We start from the raw sequence: 17903 nt of genomic DNA, 5'->3' as shown, positions 1-17903 counted from the left end.
CGCATTTGCAAAACCGTTCGATATCTCAATCCAAGACACCAACAGTTTCCGCAATTAGAATTTCAGCGTTCAAGCACTTTCGCTTCACCCAATACCAAATCTAGTACAATTTACTATTTTTCAGACAATTATAGTACATATTTTTAAACCCATATCCCAATCTCAACCTCAGATGCAAACAATTATTACTTTTCAAATTTCAGAATTTTATGTCTACCCCTTCACCCGAACCCAAATATGGTACCATTTTAGTACTTTCGTATACTTGTAGTACACATTTCCAAAACCACCTCTTAACAAATGGTACCATTTTAGAACTTTTTGTAACCTTAAATTACGAATTTCCAAAAAAAAAAACCTAGTACATTTCAGTACTTTTCGTACCCTTTTAGTACGAAGAGCTTCGCGCAAAATTTCAAGATTCTGATTTCAGCTGTTTCGTCTGGATGATGATTCTCGCCAGTCAGTTTCACTACTCTTCTTGAGTGGAATTTTGCAATTACATTAAAATTAATTCATTCTTAATCAAAATATTGTTTTGATTTCGCAATAATAAACAAAGTTAGAAACAGTTTTTTTTTAAAAAAAATTTTAAATTTTCGTAACTTTATTAATATATTAGTTTTTGCCAGTAGTTGGCTTTGCTTTCCAATTTCTGGCCTAGCATATTACCGTCATTTTTTGCAAGAAACAAACAATATATTTAATATTTATTGTTATTTTTTATTTCATAAACAGATTCAAAGTTGTTAAATTTAATACAAATATTTATATATATTTATTTATTTATTTTTTTAATGATAAAAATATAATATTATAAGTTAGTAAAATTGCCAAAAATCTTCTCACTAGGCACCTACCAATGTGGAATAATATTTTTTATCATTTACCTCAATTTTATTTATATTTTCCTCTTATTTTTAAAGATCTCTATGTCCATTTTCTTTCCCAAAAATATTTTTTAACCATTATTTTCCCTATTTCTTAGATTTCATTTAAAATTTATCATGCTCTCTCTCCCCACGACAAAAAAACAGTTGTCACATCCTAGTGACACTCAGTTTTCTCAAGATTTATACCAAGTCAGCCAACAAAAGAACGAAAAAAAAATTCAACAAAACGACATGGCAAGGCACTCTGTTTTCACAACTAGAGGTGCGAACGGCAACGCCTCTTTTGTTGAATGACAACCATTTTCTTTGGGAGGGGTAAAACTAATCCACAAACAAACACGTACACAAGGCAAAAAAAAACAAAAACTAACTACTCAAATATGCAATGAGATATACTCTCGCAAGCACACACACACCTAGGCATTCAACGGCATCGTCATTAAACATGAGTATGGTTTACTCTTTCCAATGCGCATGATTGCGTAGTGAGTAAATGAGAAAAAGAGAGAGAGGCCCATTTAATTCATGAAACCGTGTGGTGAATTTCCAGAGTACACCACATTGTGAGGGCCTTGCATTGCCATTGAGTGTGTGTGCGTGTGTGGTGTTATGTTGTTGTTATTCTCTGTGGATTGCATTTGCAATGGAATCGTTGTTGTTTTACTGCATTTGCATCAACGATCAGTTGTGGGGCGGAGTTAAATAGAGAAAACAACAAAACAAACGAACGAACCTTTCTCACCAGGTAAAAACAGCGTCATTTTTGCGGCATGGCAAAAATGCCAATGCAAGCCAGTTTCTTAAAGAAGACATTGTTGGTGTTGTTGCTGCTGCTGTTTGAAAAATGTATGCCGCCAAAATTGAATGCATTTGAAAGTAAAAAAAAAAAACACAAAACGATGCAAAAGGAAATCAAAGCAAATAGTAAAGACAGATAGGCATTTGTTTTGTTTGTAAGTGAATATTGTTGGAAATACCTATTTATGTTGGAGAGGTTTTTAATTTTGGTTAAAAATAATTCAAAATATGTGGTTATAAAATAATTTTTCTTAGTTAATTTTCAAGAAATTAGAAAAATATTTCTGAGAGATTGAAGTGTCTAGAAAAATGATAAATCAATTAATTTTAGATTTTTGTTTAAAAAAAATAGAAAAAAATGCAGCAGTGGAATTAGGTTTGGAATTGAACGTGATAATTAGAATTTTGTAATTAGTTATGTGAAATGTAAGTATGTTTTGAAAAACAAATAAAAATAGTTTTAATTTTAAAATACAATCCAATACTTTTAGATTTCACCATTATTTTTGTGATAGAAAATTTAATTTTAATTTCTTTTGATATTTTTTTTTTTTTTTTATTTTTTGGTCTCCCTATAGATAATTTAAGTAGAATAGGAAAGGTTTTTCTATATAACATAATAATAACATAAATTTAAATTCAGTTTTTTCGCGGCAGAATTTTTAATATTTAATTTGAATAAATTTAATAATGTGTGTGTGATTTATATGTAACCATAGAAAAAAAATTTAAATTTAAGATTTTGCTCATTCGAATGCAAATTTACATTAAATTAAGTTACTATTGCTTGAAATTTCGCATATTTTTAGACGAAGGAATTTTAGGATTTTTAGGATTGTTGGGTCATCAATCATTCACGATTCTGAGTGGAATTCTTCAATCATAACAAAATTAATTTAGTCAGACTCAAAATTTTGTTTAGTTTTAGAAATAATATATAAAGTTGGGGTCATTTTTTTTAATTTGTAAAATTTGCAATATTATTGAAATGGTGTTTTTTCCAGTAGTCGGCACTACTTTTCAATAGTGAGCATAGCAATTTTTTGTGTAAGGAAAAGGTATAGATTTAAAATAATAATTTAATTTGTATACCCTCCATAGAATGATGGAGCTTTGTCATTCCGTTTGTAACTCCTCGAAATATTCATGTTAGACCCTACAACGTACACAGGATGAGATAAAAAACTGCAACAAAGTCAAACGCCATAATTTTTAATTTTTTTTTTAAATTTTATTAAATGAAAGCAAAAAATGTCGGAAATAGCAACAAATTTTAGAATAAGTTTAGATCTGTTCGATTTGGTCACCTTTGGCACGAATTATGGCCTTCAAACGGCCAATGAAACCGTCACACGCTACCCGAATGTTGCTCTGCGGTATTTTGACCCATTCCCGGCAAAGCACTTGCTTCAGGTGATCGACATTTTGGTATTTTCTAGTGCCAACTTTGCTTTACAAAATACTTCAGCCGTAATAGTCCAATGGATTGGGATCCGGAGATTGGAGATTGGTGGCCATTGTGCGCTGGAAATGAAGCGAGCATTTTGTAACCATTCTTGGGTAACGCGTGCTGAGTGCAATGAGCGAAGGTGCTGAGTCCTGTTGGAATGTCCAAGGTCTGCGGCCAAATTGTTTGCGTGCCCAAGGCTTTAATACACCCTTCAGAATATTTTCGCGATAATATTCGGCATTTATTCTGATGCCCCGATCGATTAATACGAGCGGAGAGGGTGTTATGGCGGCCCACACCATCACCATGGTCGGCGCTTGAGTTTTGGTGGCCAACCGAAGGTGCGCATTTTCGGCTGACCTCTTTGGCATGTAAACACGATCATTATGTTTGTTTACAAACTGCTGGACAACGAATGTTTTCTCATTGGAGACAGAGAAAACCAAATTCGGCAGTTCACCACTTTCGGCCAAGCGAAGCAACTCTTTAGCTCTTTTGAGTCTATTTTCTTTCTGTTGCGGTGTAAGTTCTAGCATCTTTTGGAATTTCAATGGCTTTGCCCCGAGCTCATTTTTCAATATTTGCCGAATGAAATATTGCGATATGCTCAGCTGACGAGCCATTTTTCGGCCACTGCGACGCATTTCTGCTGATGTTGCTGTTTTCTTTCGTCCACTTCCTTAACGTCGGGCTACGCTGCCAGTAACGAGCGATGGTACAAGACACTTAAATTTTATTCGCATTTAAATGCTGGAGTGCTCTAACGATAGCCACTTGCCAAATGTGAAGAAATCACACCATCACGCTTGAATTCCATCGCGAATAACTTTTTTCTGAAAAATTCTCCCCAAAATGCTTTTGAAGGCTTGTAAATAATATAATCAGCTGTCACTGGAATAATTTTAAAAGCTGTCGGTCGATTGGCTTAGAAATGACAGCAGTCTGAAGTTAGTTGCAGTTTTTTCATATCACCACACGCACATTTCACTATTTTCTAAAAATTATCACATATCTCATACAAAGTGAAGGAAGTAACCAATATAGTCCAAACCTGGTACGTCGCAATATTTACATCATATTCATTTAGGTTCGATACGAAACTGACAATATTGTTCCATAGAGGGTAAACAATTTGAATAATCATAACAGAAGTCAAAATATATTTAAATAATCAAACAGTAGGCTGAGGGTATACATCTGTTGGCAAAACCGACTTATACTTTTTAAAATAAAATTATAAAATACAAATCCAACCAACTTTTTTTTTAACAAAAAATTTAAATTCAGAAACATTTTCTACAGAAAAATCTATGCAACACCGAAGAAATTATTTTTGTACAAGTATCCTTAAGGATATTAATTCAGCTTATTTTTAATCAGAAAAGCTCCATTCAGGAAAATTTTTCTAAAGGAAAATAAATATCTTTTCCTTTAGAAAAATTTTCTCGAATGGAGATTTTCCTGATTAAAAAGTGGACAATTTTCTGAGAACATCCAAATTCAGTGTATTTTTCTGTAAATTATCATGTAGGATTTTTATAAAAATTTATTTACAGTGCAATGCAGAAAATTTTCTTTTGGAAAGGTACGCCTTTTTTTAATAAAATTGGACTGTATTTTATTCCTAATGTCCTTTATGTTCGATTTGGTCCCAGATTAACCATGATGTACCTAGAGACAAGAAGTAAACCCATCCAAATTTTATCCAAATTTCTCTTACCCAAATTGCATTCTTTCCCCTCTCTCATCTCTTCCTCCCTTTCTCTCTCTCCCTTTTGACACCATTTTTGCCCCTCTGCGCTTTTTGCATCGCGCAGCAATATCTTTCGACATATGTCAATTGTCATCTGACGACAATAATTCACAAACGTTTTGAGGCATTTAATTTCAATGCGAATTCTTATCTTTTTTGGCATATCAGCAGCGTTTATTGTTTGGCCTAACCTCGAGAGCAATTTGCATGCAATTTCAATTTCAATTCCAATTTTTGTTTTGCCATTCTTTTTTTTTTAGAAAATAAGGCCTATTGAAAGACGCTTTAAGAATTTTATCCTTAAATTTCAACCCTTAAGTCAAAGAGGGAAAAAAGGACACGACAGCTAGGCTGGCAGGGCAATAAACAAATGTGACAGCAACGACGATTTGCATTACAATTGTAAAACGTTTTGAGGTGGAATGTGAAGAAATGGGAATTCGTTTGGATGGAAAAGGGAATTTTGGAACTGAATTTGAAAAGTTTTCAATGGAGTCTAAGGGAAGGAAATTCTCCAATTCAGGAAAGATTTTCCAAATAAAAGTGTTTGAAGATTTATATTCAGCTCAATTTTTTGTTAGAAAGGAGTAAATAAAGGAAAATTTTGCAAAAGATATCAAAAGGGAAAATCTCAATTTGTTAGGAAAGAGTCAATTTGTTGTCAATTTAGACAAATTTTTGAGAAGGCCACGTACAATCAATTATTTTTTTTTTTTCTAAAAAAAAAAAAATTAAATTAACAAAGTTTTTCTGTAAAAAAAACTCAATTCGTATGTTTTTTTAAATGAAAGCTCCATTCGGCAAAGTTTTTTTTTATAGAAAAAAGTTTTTCTAAAAAAAGGTTAATTTAGCAAATGTGAGTAGCAAAGAGTACTGAATGAAGCTAGAATCTTGAGCAAGGTTCAGTCTTAGTGCGTATGCGTGTGACATGGCTGGGGCTTTGGAAGTCGGTACTAAAAGGGTACAACAAGTACTAAAATGTACTAAAAATTGAGTACTTTGTATGAGACACACGGAATGAGCTAGAGTTCTGAAATTTGGATTGATAGTCACTGATGGAGTGCGAGATAGATGTACCACAGGGTTTTTAGAAATACGAACTTCAAGGTTACGAAAAGTTCCAAAATGTTACTAAACTTCTAAAATGGTAAAATTTTGTATTATGTGAACGGAAAGAGCTAAAAACTTGAAATTTGGTATGAAAATCAATGTTGGAAGGTCAGTTTGATATATGAAGGTGATTTTGAAAATAGGTACTAAGTGTGCAAACTGTACTAAATGGTACTAAATTTTAAATAATTTGGTTTAGGGTGAACGGTTGAAGCTGGAAAATTTTGAAATCTTGTATTGGGTTCTCTATTGGCTTTAGGTTTGTGATAAAGAGGTGGTTTTGTAAATGTGTACTACAAGTATACGAAAAGTACGAAATAGTACTATATTTAGTACAAGTTTGTATTGGGTGCGCAGATATACTCTAAATCTGAAATTTGGTTTGGTAGGATCTCTGTTTATGTGTAGCCTGGAGGTGTTTTCGGCAATGTGTACTATAATTGTACAAAAAGTACTGAATGGTACTATATTTGCAATTGGCTGATGGGATTGAGATAAAATTCTGAAATTTGATATTTATATCTCTGATGGTATATGTGTCTGATATTTGGCGGTGGTTTTGGAAAAGTGTACTATATTTTTGAACGAAAAGTACAAAGTATGGAATGGTACTACATTTGATTTTGGATAAAGAAATAGAGCTGAATTAATATTGAGGTCTTTCTTGGTATCTGGAATTGAGACATAGATATGAATTTGGAAATGTATACTATAATTGTACGAATAGTACTAAATGGTACTATATTTGTTATTGGATGAAGAAACAGAGCTGAATTTCTCAAATTTGATACTGAAAGACATCAATAGTTGGTATCTGGAACTGAGATATGGATGTGGTTTAGGAAGTGTGTACTATATTTGTACGAAAAATAGTAAATGGTACTAAATTTGGTATGGGGTGAAGGGATAGAGCTGAAATCCCGGAATTTTATATTGAGGTCTTTCTTGGTATATGAAATTGAGATCTGGTGGTGACTTTGACAATTGCCTGAAGGGATAGAGAAAAAATTCTGAAATTTGATATTTAGATAACAAATAATATCTGTGTTTGAGATTTGGAGGTGAGTTCGGAAATGTATACTAAAATTGTACGGAAAGTACTAAATGGTACTAAATTTGGTATTGAAGACAGAAATAGAGCTGAATTTCTCATATCTGATATTGAGGTCTTTGTTGGTATCTGGAACTGAGATCTGATGGTGGCTTTGGAAACGTGTACCATAATTGTACGAACGGTGCTAAATGGTACTAAATTTGGTATGGGGTGAAGGGATAGAGCTGAAATGCTGAAATTTGATATTGAGGTCTTTCTTGGTATCTGAAATTGAGATCTGGTGGTGGCTTTGGAAACATGTACCATAATTGAACGAACGGTACTAAATAGTACTAAAATGGTGTTGGGTGAAGCGATATGGCTTGAATTCTAAAAATTTGATATTGAGGTCTCTGTTGGTATCTGGAATTGAGATATGGAGGTGGGTTCGGAAATATACTATTATGTATGTACTGTACTATAATTTTAAGAAAAGTACTGAATGGTACTAAATTTGGTGTTGGGTGAAGTAATAGGGCTTAAATTCTCAGAATTTGATATTGAGGTCTCTGTTGGTATCTGGAATTGAGATATGGAGGTGGGTTTGGAAATGTGTACTATAATTGTACAAAAAGTACTAAATTTAGTATTGGCTAAAGGGATAGAGATAAAATTCTTAAGTTTGATATTTAGATTACTGATGGTATCTGGGTTTGGCGCCGGTTTAAAAATGAGACCCATATTTCTACGAAAAGCACTAAATGGTATTCAATTTGGTATTGGGTGAAGCAATAGGGCTGGAATCCTGATATTAAGGTCTCTTTTGGTACATTAATTGTTTGAAAAGTACTAAATGTTACTAAATTTGGGGATAAACATAAAAATTCTGAAATTTAATATTGAGGTCTCTGTTGGTAACTGGAACTCAGATATAGAGAATTGGCACTATAATTATTCCAAAAGTACTAAATAGTACTAAATTTGGTTTTGGGTAAAGCGATAGGGCTAGAATCCTCAAATTTGATATTTGAGTCTCTGTTGTTATCTGGAATAAGAATATGGAGGTGATTTTGATAATTTGTACTATAATTGTACGAACTGATCTAAATAGCCCTAAATTTCGAATTGGGTGAAGGAGTGGAGCTAAAATCCTGTAATTTGATAAAGATGTCACTATTGGTATCTGAGATTAAGATTTGACGGTGGTCTGGAAATGCGTCCTACATTTGTTCGAAAAGTACGGAATGTTACTAAATGTGATATTAAGTGAATGTATAGAGCTGTAATCTCGAAATTTGATACTGAGGCCTCTGTTGGTGGTTTTGGTTTTTTTTTACAAAAAAAAAACTTTTTTTAGTTAAGTATTTTTTTTATTGAAAATATAAATTCAACAAATCCTCAAAAAAAAACTCAATTCCACCAATTTTTTATAAAATGAACTAAAAAAAAGTTTTTAAAATTTACAGTTTGTAATTTTTTTTTTTTTAAATGAAAGCTCCATTCGGCAAAGATTTTCTACAGAAAAAAGGTCAATTTAGCAAATGTGTGTAGCAAAGAGTACTGACTGAAGCTAGAATCTTGCGCAAGGGTCTGTCTTAGTGCGTATGCGTGTGATTTGGCAGTTGCTTAGGAAATTCGTACTAAAAGGGTTCACACAGTACTAAAATGTACTACTGAGGTCTTGTTGGTGGTGTTAGCTCTTCTTTCAAATTAAAATTGAGCTAAGTATTGATTATTGGAAGGAAAATTCAGCAGGACTTTCCTTTATAAAATTGTATTCAGAAAAACCTTTTTGGGATAGAATTCAGCAAAAATTTCCTTTAAAATTACCAGTTCAGCTAATTTTTTTTTAACGGAGTCATTAAATTCAGCTCTCCAATGGAAAAAAAAAACTCCCAATTTAGCAAAATTTTATTCAAAAATAAAAAATTGGAAACATTTTTTTATTGAAAATTACAATTCACACAAATTTTTTGGAAAGTCTGGAAAATGCTTACCCCTTCTCTTTCCCCCTCCCGCCTTGGCCACTAGATGTCCATGGTGTTGGCAAAACCATTTTCGAAATCTTTTCATCTTTCCACCTGTTTTTTTAGTTGTTTTTGTTGTTGTCGTTGTGATCTCAGTAAAGGCCCCCCCATAAACGTCAACATTAAAATGTCATTTGTGAAAATGCAGTTTTGCAACGCCTGATGATTGTCATTCATGGGAAAAGGATGTGCACGTAACAACCTCCGACTAGGTTTGAGGTTGCCTTGCATTTGGGTTTGAGTTTGGGTTTGGGGTTTATTTTTCGCCAAGCTTCTCTATAATTATGGCCAACCATCCGTCCATACATCCAGCCCCGTTTGATTGTGGGCTGCAGCTGCAGAGGTAGTAGGGCCCAGGCCATCGAATATCTCAGAGCCAAAGCGTAACTGTTGGCTATTTTGTTGTGGCTCTTCCCAGCGACAATAAAAATTTCACTTTGCCGCATTGTTTGGATAATTAATACCCTGCGATTTAATAACACTTCAGTGGTTGTTTCAATTTCAGACTCTTTTTTTTTTTTTGCCAAGCCATTCATGCCAACGCTCTGGTATGACATCAATGGCTGGGTTGGATGTTGTCCACTTTCTCAAGCGCTCACATGATCGACAAAATATTTGTTTGTATTTTTCCCCCGTAACCAAGCATAACGCTCCTAGTTCGGTTTCGGAAAACCGCTTAGCCGTTTGCCCATTGCGTTACCGCTTTGTTTCGGCTCTCCAGCTATGTCACGTCTGCACGCCCTGCGGCCAGAAGACGCTTGAATGGAATAATAGCTTCAACTGACTTTTGTCAAAAAACAATTGCAAACAGTCACAGCAACGCGCATCTCATAATTATTTCCTCGCTTCGCTGGAGTTTTGAAACGATCAGACAGCCTAATAACAGGAGCAACTCCGCCATGCAACTGGTGGTGGTGGTGGTCAGCAATGAAAATTGGTAACAGCAGTTCAGCAAAGTTACAAAAGAAAAACCCAGGCCCAGCCATTGCAGCAGCATAACACGCTACCGCATAGCAGACATGCAACGATTTTCCCAATAGCAGCAGCAGCACCCCTTCGAACATCCAGCCTTCCATTCTGCCACCAGTTCACATGAAACCAAAAACCAAACATCGAACTGTGAAACCATCCGTTACTGCCAATTTGCTTGGCCTGGTCGAAGCTACAAATGTTGGGTGGCATGATGATATAACCTCACTTCGTCGTTCCGCGCACACTTGTAAAATAATTATTCAATTTGTTTTAGCCATTTGTTAAGACAAAATGTAGCAACAACAAGAACAACAAAAACAAAACTTATTAAATATTTTACGCTTGAATGGGGCCAAGTGGTATTTGTGCAATTGTGGCACACACATACTCTCTCACACACACACACATAGAAGACAATTAGACCCGTAGCGAGTGTATGAATGAATGTATGGCTTATGCCATTTGTCTAATTAGGGTCTTCTCCGGCTTCTGCCGTACACAAACAAAAACACCAGCTATTTAATCCCTTTTTAACCTGGCCGGAACTTTAGCTCCAAGTTAAGAAATTAAGGTATGTGCGTGCGTGTTGCGAACCGAGAGACTCAGGGAAATTAGGAAAATTACCGTTAGCTTGGTTCCGGTAATTCAAAAAACAAAGAAAATTTGAAATGGAAAATTGTTGGCACCAGCACACATGTTGCCATTTTGGCATCATCATCAAATGTCAAAATTGACAGTTTTGGTTTTGAGTGCGTGCGTCTTGGGGAATTTGAAAAATAGAATCGACGAAAAAAATTCAAATCAAACGCCATTATTTTTACATTTTTTGAATTAATGAAAGTAAAACAGCATCAAATTTTAGAATAAGTTTAGATTTGTTCGAATTGGTCACCTTTGGCACGAATTATGGCCTTCAAACGGCCAATGAAACCGTCACAAGCTGCCCGAATATTGCTCTGCGGTATTTTCGCCCATTCCTGGCGAAGCGCTTGTTTGAGGCGATCGACACTTATATTTCTTTAGTGCCAACCTTGCTTTCCAAAATACTCCCGACACAATAGTCCAACGGATTGGTATCCGGAGATTTTGGTGACCATTGTGCGCTGGAAATGAAGCGAGGAACATCATTTTGTAACCATTCTTGGGTGGCGCGTGCTGAGTGATTGTGCGATGGTGCTGAGTCCTGTTGAAATGTCCAAGGTATGCTGCCAAAATGGTTGCTTGCCCAAGGCTTAAATACACCCTCCAGAATATTATCGCCATAATATTCGGCATTTATTCTGATGCCATGGTCGATTAATACGAGCGTAGAGCGACCATCGGCTGTTATGGCGGCCCACATCATCACCATGGCCGGCGCTTGAGTTCTGGTGGCCAACCGAAGGTGCACATTTTCAGCTGACCTCTTTGGCAAGTAAACGCGATCACTTTTGTTTGTTCACAAACTGCTGGACAACGAATGTTTTCTCATCGGAGACCACCAAACCAAATTCGGCAGTTCACCACTTTCGGCCAAGCGAAGCAACTCTTTAGCTCTTTTGAGTCTATTTTCTTTCCGATGCGGTGTAAGTTCTTGCACTTCTTGGAATTTCAATGACTTTAGCCCGAGCTCATTTTTCAATATTTGCCGAATGGAATATTGCGATATATTTAGCTCACGAGCCATTTTTCGGCCACTGCGACGCGGGTTTCGATCAAATCGCTTCTTTACTTTTCGAACAATTTATGTCACATTTTTACAAGGATTTGTTTTAAATTTGCTATTTAAAGTTCGAAATGGGTATCAGTTCCTGCGACAGAAAATTGCCTTCGTAAGCCCACTTCTTCATATATCCCGCCATATATACTGCTACCCCCTAATATTCAATATTTTTGCCGATTTTAGCCACATTTTTCAAGAGAAGTATCTCCAAATTGGCACCATCTTCTCTGATAGGAAATTATTTTCATAGACCTAAATTTTCATATGGCCCCCCTAAAACTGTACCCAACGAAATTCCTTATTTTCAGGATTTATGTCAAAATTTTTCCGATTTAAGGCAAATTTTTTAAGCGAAGTATCTCCAAATTGGCACCATCTTCTCTGATAGGAAATTATTTTCAAAGACCCAAATTTTCGTATGCACCTCCCCACCCACCCAGAAACTGTACCCAACGAAATTCCTTATTTGAATGATATTTGAAGTATGAAGTACCAAATTTTAGTATTTGAAGTATGAAAAAGTGTACCACTTCCTATGACAGAAAATTACATACACAGGTCCGCATTTTCGTATATCTCCCGATATATAATGCTACCCCCTAATATTCGGTATTTTTTCGATTTTAGCCACATTTTTCAAGGGAAGTATCTCCAAATTGACAACATCTTCTGTGATAGGAAATTATTTTCATAGACCTACATTTTGGTATGACCCCCCTAAAATTGTACCCAACGAAATTCCTTATTTTCAGGATTTATGTCAAAATTTTGCCGATTTAAGGCAAATTTTTTAAGCGAAGTATCTCCAAATTGGCACCATCTTCTCTGATAGGAAATTATTTTCATAGACCTAAATTTTCCTATGGAATTTTTTTCATAGACCCACATATTCGTATGGCCCCTTAAAACTGTTCCCAACGATATTCCTTCTTTTCATGATTTATGTCACATTTTTCCACGGAATTGTTTCAAATTCGCAATTTGAAGTTCGAAATGGATATCAGTTCCTGTGACAGAAAATTACCTTCGTAGGCCCACTTCTCCATATATCCCACCATATATAATACTACCCCCGAATATTAAAATATTTTGTCGATTTTAGCCACATTTTTCAAGGGAAGTATCTCCAAATTGGCACCATCTAAAACTGTACCCAAAGCAATTCTTTATTTTCAGGATATATGACAATATTTTGCCGATTTAAGGCAAATTTTTCAAGGGAATTATCTCCAAATTGGTCCCATTTCCTCTGACAGGAAATTATTTACATAGACCCAAATTTTCGTATGCATCACCCCACCCACCCAGAAACTGTACCCAACGAAACACCTTATTTGAATGATATTTGAAGTATAAAATTTGGTATTTGAAGTATGAAAAAGTATACCACTTCCTGTGACAGAAAATTACCTACACAGGTCCGCATCTTCGTATATCTCCCCATATATAATGCTACCCCCTAATATTCGGTATTTTATCGATTTTAGCCACATTTTCAAAGGAATTCTCTCCAAATTGGCACCATCTTCACTGATAGGAAATTATATTCATAGGACCAAATTTTCGTATGGAAATTATTTTCATAAACCCACATTTCCTTATGGAAATTATTTTTATAGACCTACATTTTCGTTGGCCACCCCAAAACTTCCTTATTTTCAAGATTTATGTTATTTTTTCGGTGGAATTCTTTCAAATGTGGTATTTGAAGTTCACAAAAGGGTACCATTTTCTGCGACAGAAAATTACCTACACAGGTCCGCATCTTCGTATATCTCCCATATATAATGCTACCCCCTAAAATTCGGTATTTTATCGATTTTAGCCACATTTTTCAAGGGAAGTATCTCCAAATTGGTACCATCTTCTCTGATAGGAAATTATTTTCATAGACCTACATTTTCGTTGGCCCTCCCCCAAAACTGTGCCCAACCCATATTCCTTGTTTTCAGGATTTATGTTATCTTTTTCGATGAAATTCCTTCAAATTTGGTATTTGAAGTTCACAAAAGGGTAACACTACCTGTGACAGAAAATTACCTACACAGGTCCGCATCTTCGTATATCCCCCCATATATATTGTTGCCCCCTAATATTCGGTATTTTGTCAATTTAAGCCATATTTTTCAAGGGAATTATCTCCAAATTAGCATTTGGAGTTCGCAATAGGTACCGCCTTCTCTCTGGCTTTTTTTGAGATTTGACTATCTTTAAGTAAATGAGAGATATGTGTTACTGGCCTTAAATTCTCTCCTCTTCCCGAATATTTCTTAAAAACATATTTTCCAAAATTAGGTTATGCATTCTTTCCCCGCCCCCCTCCTTCCTATTGAAGTTCTCTATCTGTAAAAGGAAAAGTTCCTTTTGCGGCAAAAAAACCTGCAAATAAATCTCAACATAATATTTTATGCTTGACATTTGGCTGAGTGACGTCTTGGTTACAGGAACAATGATAAAAAAACCCGTTACCATAACATTTTATGGTGGCCGGTGGCTTGTGGGGGCAGTGAGGGGGACGTGTTGACAAAATCTACCAAAGAAATTGTCCAACAAGGCCAGGAAAAACACACACCAGACCATAACACCACGTCTTCTGGGTTGGCTTTTTAAAAATATCAATGGCATCAATCATAGCAAAGGCAATGATTCCCCCCTTTTTCTGGGGCGAAAATGGGGGAAGGAGAGAAGTTGCATTGGCTAAACAAATGAGTAGAGCCTGATTTGGAGGGAGGGATCTCTGGGCCTTACCTTAAAGGGATAAAAATATTTACGGGTGCAGAAAAAAATGGTCAAAACCATTAAAAGAAAGATTGTAAAAAGAACCCAAGGGGTAGAGTTGTGGGTAGGGGTTGTAAGGCGAGGGACGACAATATCAATGACGACGGGTTCAAAAAGTAAACACTTGACGCTCTTGAGAAGTGGGCTGATACGGAACTCATAAACACATATAGTACAACAACAACAACATATGAGGTACTTACTTGACACAGCAACACAAATGGTGATTACATTCATTACTCACACAGGCACACACACATTGACATATACCCTACACACGCACACATTTAAATGGCAAGTCATCAAAAAATGCACTTCACATGCACTTCACACACACATACACATACATACCGAGACACTTTCACATACATATATGTATATATGGTTTATATGTATGTCAAAGTGTCTCGGTATGTATGTGTGTGTGTAGAATTGCAAGTGTTAAGGCTGGAGACGTTAAAGAATTTAACAGGAGGTTTCAAGGGTTTCCAGTGCCTGCTGCCTTTTTTTGTTGTTGTTCCGCCAAGACCCATAAAAAAGGCAAAGACCAAGACTTGTTCTCACACTGGCAGTTCAATTTTAAAATGGCACCCCACATACCAACATTTACATACCCACACACACACATGTACATATGTATGTATGGTCTTTTTCATAAGCATTTACAACTCCTTCCCTCCTTAACGCCCAAAGAAGACGAAGAAGAAACAAAAGCAAAAAAAAAACAACAACAAAATCCCAAATGAAAGTGCTGAGTAGCCCTGTTAAGCAGCAGCTAGAAACAACAACACCAACAACAACATCGGCAAGCAGGATTTTCCTGTAATGAGCAGTAGCAACATCGGCGTGAAATTATATGCAAATACTCGTTGCTCAAGTACCTTACACGTCCATAACGTGCAACGTGTTCCACAGGCATTTGCAACGCAGTTGCAACCCATTCCCAAGTTTCCACACACAGAGCCCATTCCCATTTGCCCGGGCAGGGCAAGCCCGTTTTAAATGTGTGGATGTTCATAACGCGCTTTTTTTGTTCAGCATTGGCAGTATTTTTAAGCCCGGAGTATGGGAGTAGATAGAGTTTTGCAATTTTAAAGCACCAGGGCTGGCTGGCTGGCTGGCTGACTGGTTGGTTGGGCTGCTCGTTGCCTGGAATACTTGGAATGCTAACACACATCCAGCACCACTTCCATGTCCACATCCGAGTGTTGATCGTTGCACGGTAGCTAATTAAGCCACTTATGTTCTGTGTGTGGTGCTGCTGCTGCATGTGCCGCCGTCACTGTCGCCTGACGTTCGAATTTAGGTTGGGTTGATTTTTAGGTTTATTTTTTTCTCGTTTTTTTTTTTTTTTTTTTTTTTTGTTGTTCATAGAAATCCAACAACAACAGCAAATTACAGCCACTAGGAAACGCAAACAGCACAAAAAACATAATAATTCTGTTCTCTAAGCTTTTTTTTCCTGCGTTCGCCAAGAGCCAAAAACGTAGAACAAACACAAAGAAGTGTTATTTCACGTAATGGACGACAACATTAAAGAGGAGGCAAAAAGCTAATAATGGTTAGCTCACACCCGGCCGGTTATTAGGGTGGGGTGGGGGTAGGAGATAATATATGGGGGGTTACTCAAATAAATTCAATTAATTTAAAAATTGATTTTAAAAAACTCGATTCAAAAGATGGCTTAGATACTTTATCTAATTTACCTATCCACTTGATCATTGGAATGAATATATTATCTAGATCACACATAGATAATTTATCTACAAAATCTAGATGTCAAAAATTAATTTATCTGTATTGTTCAGATCATTCAGATATTTTAAACACCCCATATAGATGGTCAGTAAAATGATGTACTTTCCAGATAACTTGGATACTTTATTCAGGTTATTCAGATGATTTAAAAATTCTTTCCGTGTTATTCAGGTGACTTATATTCGTTATCCAAGTTATCCAAATGACACAGAAACTTTATCCTCGTTATCCAGGTGACTTACAAACTTTATCCGTGTTATCCAGATGACTTATATGCATTATCCACGGCATTCAGACTTTATTCGTGTTATCGAGATGACTTATATGCGTCAACTTTTTATCCAGATGACTTTAAAACTTTATCCACCTTATCCAACTGAATTAAAAAATATTATCCATGTTATCCGGATGACTTACAAACTTTATCCGTGTTATCCAGATGACTTATATGCGTTATCCACGGAATTCAGATGAGGTATATGCGTTATCCAGGTCAACTTTTTATCCAAATGACTTTAAAACTTTATCCACCTTATCCAACTGAATTAAAAATATTATCCATGTTATCCGGATGAAGTAAAAACGTTATCCGTGTTATCCAGATGACTTATATGCGTCAACTTTTTATTCAGATGACTTACAAACTTTATCCGCGTTATCCAACTGTATTAAAAACTTTATCCATGTTATCCAAATGTCTTTATGAATTATCCACGTTATCCAGATGACTTACAAACTTTATCTGCGTTATCCAGATGAATTAAAAACGTTATCCGTGTTATCCAAATGACTTAAATTAATCATTTTCGTTATCCAGATGACTTATATGCGTCAATGTTTTATCCCGATGACTTACAAACTTTATCCGTGTTATCCAGATGACTTATATACGTTAACCACGGAATTCAGATGAGGTATATGCGTTATCCATGTCACTTATATGCGTCAACTTTTTATCCAAATGACTTTAAAACTTTATCCACGTTATCCAACTGAATTAAAAATATTATCCAAATTATCCGGATGACTTACAAACTTTATCCGTGTTATCCAGATGACTTATAAGCGTTATCCACGGTATCCAGGCGACTTGTATGCGGCAATTTTTTATCCGGATGACTCAAAAACTTTATCCGTGTTATCCAACTGTATTAAAAACTTTATCCAAGTTATCCAAATGTATTAAAAACTTTATCCAAGTTATCCAAATGTCTTTATGAATTATCCACGTTATCCAGATGACTTACAAACTTTATCCACGTTATCCAATTGAACTAAAAACTTTATCCACGTTATCCAAATGATTTATATGCGTAATCCACGCTATCCAGATGAGTTTTATGTGTCAACTTTTTATCTAGATGACCTACAAATTTTATCCGCGTTATCTAGATGAATTAAAAATGTTATTTATGTTATCCAAATGACTTATATGAATTATCCACGTTATCCAAATGACTTACAAACTTTATCCACGTTATCCAATTGAAATAAAAACTTTATCCACGTTATCCAAATGACTTATATGCGTTATCCACGCTATCCAGATGACTTTTATGTGTCAACTTTTTATCCAGATGACCTACAAGTTTTATCCGGGTTATCTATTGAAATTGAAAACGTTATCCG

Source organism: Musca domestica, unplaced genomic scaffold (assembly GCF_030504385.1).
Source record: "Musca domestica strain aabys unplaced genomic scaffold, Musca_domestica.polishedcontigs.V.1.1 20, whole genome shotgun sequence".
Classification (NCBI taxonomy): domain Eukaryota; kingdom Metazoa; phylum Arthropoda; class Insecta; order Diptera; family Muscidae; genus Musca; species Musca domestica.
This window is presented reverse-complemented; position numbering follows the sequence as displayed.